The 4,675-nt window shown below is 40.7% G+C and overlaps 1 protein-coding gene across 2 annotated transcripts in view; it reads left to right on the top strand.

Moving 5' to 3' along the window:
* ncapg (non-SMC condensin I complex, subunit G) overlaps positions 1–4,675 on the top strand; it is a 39,974-nt gene that overhangs the window by 17,502 nt on the left and 17,797 nt on the right. The window lies entirely within an intron of this gene.

Raw genomic sequence — 4,675 nt, 5'->3', positions numbered from 1 at the left:
CCTCCCCTCCCCTCCCCTCCTGGAGGTTGTCACACACGATCCTGCCGCCCCCCCCTCCCCCCCCTCGGATGAAAATCTCCACCGAAATCGCTTCAACTTTTCTACTCGAGCATGTCACCCTCGTGCCGGTGCAGCCTCCGATGTGGATCGGCTGTCAAACATCGGGTGGTGGGTCGGCGGAGCTCTCCTCTGGTGCTCCGGTTGTTGCCACCCTCTCCTGCCTCCGTGAGTCCGCCCGGTGATCGCGGAGGTCACACGCTGGCCGTCCATCGGGGACGCGCGTCGATCTGTCAACAATTTCTTCTTCTTCTTCTTCTTCTTCTAATGAGCAGTGCTGGTGATGAAGGCGCACAGTCCGACCACCTGTCTCACGGCAGGGGCGGAGAGAGGCGTGAAGATATCCTACGGAGCTTGACCGAGAGGCGCACTGCTGCAGTGCCGCCCCGCCCCGCCTCTACCGGAGCTGCTGTATCCACGCTGATCACCGAAAAATGATGGGGAGGGGGTGATATAAACATCAGTAGGATGCTGGAATCCAGCAGCGTCTAACTGCTGCTAATGGGCCCGTTTAATCCTAAACAAGAAGCACTGGGAAAATTCTCTATATCCATGGCATTCCAACATTATTGGAAGTTAAAGGAAAGAAAACAGCACGTCTTCAGTTATAGCTTCTTCAAAACACTCAATTAACTTATTTATTTATATATATTATTTATTTATAGTGATGTCCCTGATAAAACGGGAATTAGCGGGTTTGAAGATGGATGGATGGATGAATTTCCCGATACAACTTTTTCACTTCCGATACAATACCGATATTGCAGCCTTGAGTATCGGCCGATATTGATTCGATACGATATCAGCACGAATCATACATACTTTTATTACTTATTTTGTAGTGTGGAATGTTAGAAAAGGCTCGATCAAGTGATGTTACTCAAACAGAGAACAATAGTCAGCATCAGTAGGTATGAGAAAAACTCACCAATTTATTAATAACTAATTGGTTACATACATTTTAACCTTCAACATAATATCTACAGTATTCTACAATTGAATAAATATAATATATATTGAAGATTTTAGATGCAGTCCGATAAAATCCAATATTCGTTTTCTGGCGGATATTGGACCGATATCAATATCGAATCAAGACACCCCTATTTATTTATTTATCTATTTATTGTTGACCTTTTGTTGCTTTTTTCATTGTCAACATAACCTTAACCCTCCTGTTATCCTAGGGGGCAATTTGACCAAAAGGATAAAAAAATATATATAGCTGACTCTTTGCTTAATATTTCATGACTTTTCCAAATTTGATGGGTACATTCGATTAAGCATAAACTTATCATGATGATATTTTTGCAATGTGCTGAACACATATTGCACGCATTGGTGTTCCTCTGGAGCCAATTTGACCCCAAGCGGTTTTAGCTGAGTAAAACTTATCTGAGTATTGTAATCTATACGCTCTCTCTCTCTCTCTCTCTCTCTCTCTCTCTCTCTCTCTCTCTTTCTCATGAAAATGTCATCTAGGAAAAGGTTTACTGTCAATGAAGTTTTGGAACAGCTCTTTCACAGTGAAAGTGACATAGAGGATAATGTGTCTGAAACTTTATCGGTAATAACCCAAAACATTTGGTAAAAAGGAGATAAAATCAAGTAAATAAATATGTTTATGAGAGGAAAGGGGGGGGGGTCACCGACATAAAACTTTTAATTCAATTTAAAGGTTGGCCTGATGGTGGCGATAGAGAACAGATCAAGGTTTCATTATCAAAGGGTTATTGATGTATTCAAGAAATAAACAAAGTGCCTGAGACAAAAACTTTGTCTACAATTTTCTGAAAATAATTTTCTGGAGGCAAATATGGTCAAATGTGTTCATTGAGGATAATAGGAGGGTTAAAGGTGCAGTCTGCAATCCTGTTCAGAAACACTTTTTATTATTCTGGGTGAAATAGTAGTTCCATCTTAAGAGTAGTCCGAATGGAAAGAACCAATCAGATGCCTTCATGATTCGTCCTGCCCATGCCTCCTCTTTCCCTCCCTTTGTTTTGCTTTGGGGATTGGTTATTTTTATATCAGATACAGGTTCAAACTTGTAGGGGTGTGGCTTTGGATGGAGCGCGACAGGAGCATTCAGGAGGGGGAACAGCTTAGAGGAGGTAGCTAGCTTTCTAAAATTGCGAATCGCACTTAATTCTGAGGGGTGCCCAAGTCCGGTCCTGGAGGGTCTCAATCTTGCATGTTTTAGGTGCTACCCTGATCCACCACAGCTGATTGTAAATGGAAGCGTGTTATCAGATTCACTTGATGACATTAAACGTCTATAACATGTAGAAGAGAAGCTCTCCAGGACCAGACTTAATCAGTTTTGACAATACAGTTTTTATCACCTCTGATGCATCCTGGGACACATTTAGTTTTTACAGCTAATTTTTTTGAGTCATGTTTTTTTCTTTTTTTCCTTAAGAAAACTACAGCTAATTTCTTACAAGAGCTATCAAAGACATAGAAAACTAAACATAAGAAGAAGCACATTTAACTTGATTTTGTTTGTTTAATAGATCCTTTTTCATTTAACTTGTTAGGGCTGCTGAGGCCTGCTAGTCCTTATTCCACAACTGATTTAAATCAGCAATCAGGTAGAGAGGGAGGGGGAAGATGATAAACAGACCCATTGGAAAAAGGAACAAGAGAGGCACACCCTTGGGTTAAATGTTTTGTTGTTACTTTGTCATCTTTGAAATAAAATATTTAAAACATTTTTTTTATGCGGCTTCCTTTTTATGTTGCAGCCTCCCACTCCTTTCAAGCCTTTGCCGCCTAGTCATAAAGATGACAGCATTTTTTTTAAAGTTTGTTTCTGGTAAATAAAATGTAGGGTTGGATAAAACTGATAACATCACCTTTAGCTGCACATTGCTGCAGTGCTCTGACAACATGGACACCTTCTTTAGGCCTGTTTGTTTATTCTTCTTGTTCTTCTTCTTGCTCTTGTTGTTGTGTACACTAGTCAAAATCGTGAACAGATCGGGCTGAAATTTGGTAGATATAATCTATGGATGTGTACGCATCGACGCTCAGAGCCCGATTTTTGATTTGGGCCCCAGGAGAGCCCCAAGGGGCCCTAAAAGAAGAAAAATGAACGTTGATTTCTCATTTATTTGACAGTTAAATATTACGACGGTTTGTGGTACCAATGCATTGGCACATACCAATATATAAATGGGGCCCATTACCCCCTATGTGTCACGGGGGCGTCTGGGCGACCCCAGGGGCCCCATTTTTCAAATGACTACTCCTCAGTTAGTTCTCATTAGATCGAAATGCAGTTTGGTATGAACACTCTATGAATTAATATGATGAGACTCTCTGAGCCTTTTTTTTTAAATGGGGTAGGGCCCACCTCCCATTTCTGGTAATTTTCAAATTTATGGGAACATAGTCATGTGATATATATGGTTTCAAAGGTAATTCAACATTTATGACAATGCCTCAGACAGTTTTATTAAGGGCCCGGGGGCCCACCCCCCTTTTATGGGTAATTTCCATTGAAGTCATTTTCTCATTTATTTGTAAGTCAATATTGCGACACTTGGTGTTACCAAAACATTGACACATGCCAATATATGAATGGGGCACAATACTCCGTATGTGCCACGAGGGCGCATTTTTCAAATGGCTACTCCTCCATTAATGCTCATTGAATTGGGCTGTAATTTGACATGGACATTCTATGAGCGGATGTCAAGAGCCTCTCTGAGACCTTTTTGAAGGGGGGGACCCCCTTTTCCAGTAATTTCTACATTTATCGGAACATAGTCGTGTGATATATTGTTTCAAAGGCAATTCAATGTAGATTATAATTTTATGTCACACAATTTAATTTGTTTTACTTAGTGGAACCGAGTCAATTCACTGAATTCTCTGGAACGTGGTACGTGTTATTTAACGCGAAGATGTTTCGCGGGCTCGGATGTAGTTCATTAAAACTTGTTTTTTAGACATTCACTCTCTCACCCCCTAACTAATCTCCTAACACTCAGCCCAGTGGACACAGGAGACATGACAGTTGACGTAATGCAAACAGAAATGTGAGCATGGCCCAGATCCTCTGAGGTGAGGTAATTTGATTGAACACAACTTGACTTGCACCATCTGTGTCTGCAGCTACCGCTGGAATGTGTCATGTTCTCCTCTCCCCAAAAACTTTTTATAGTCTTCACAGCAAGCACCATGAGTGACCTCGGAGCAGACTGCCTTAGACTGTGCGACTAGAATGAGACTAAAGCAGCAAAGAAATGGAGATTTCAAAAAAGGAAACAGTGGATACATACAATTTTGTGTGTCCACTCAACAAATAAACAATTGATCACCACTGCTATGAATTAAATAGAAATAGAATCATTTCTGAGTATATAATCTGGCCTAGCTCTGTAGGGAGATTCCTATTAGTACGCATAATAGCCCACTAGAAAAAATACATACATACAGTACAGTACAGTACAGTACAGTACAGTACATACATACTTTATTCATTCCAATGAAAATTCCAAGAATTCAGCTACTACATGAATGCAAAAAAAGGCAGGTTTGTATAAAAACCTCAAACACGTAACAGTAGTGATGCACAACAGTACGGTATAGTGCAGTGAGATAAGAATGT

This window comes from Gouania willdenowi, chromosome 1, assembly GCF_900634775.1.
Source record: "Gouania willdenowi chromosome 1, fGouWil2.1, whole genome shotgun sequence".
NCBI lineage: Eukaryota > Metazoa > Chordata > Actinopteri > Blenniiformes > Gobiesocidae > Gouania > Gouania willdenowi.
Note: the sequence above shows the minus strand (reverse complement) of the source record. Positions and strands in the feature narration are given on the sequence as shown.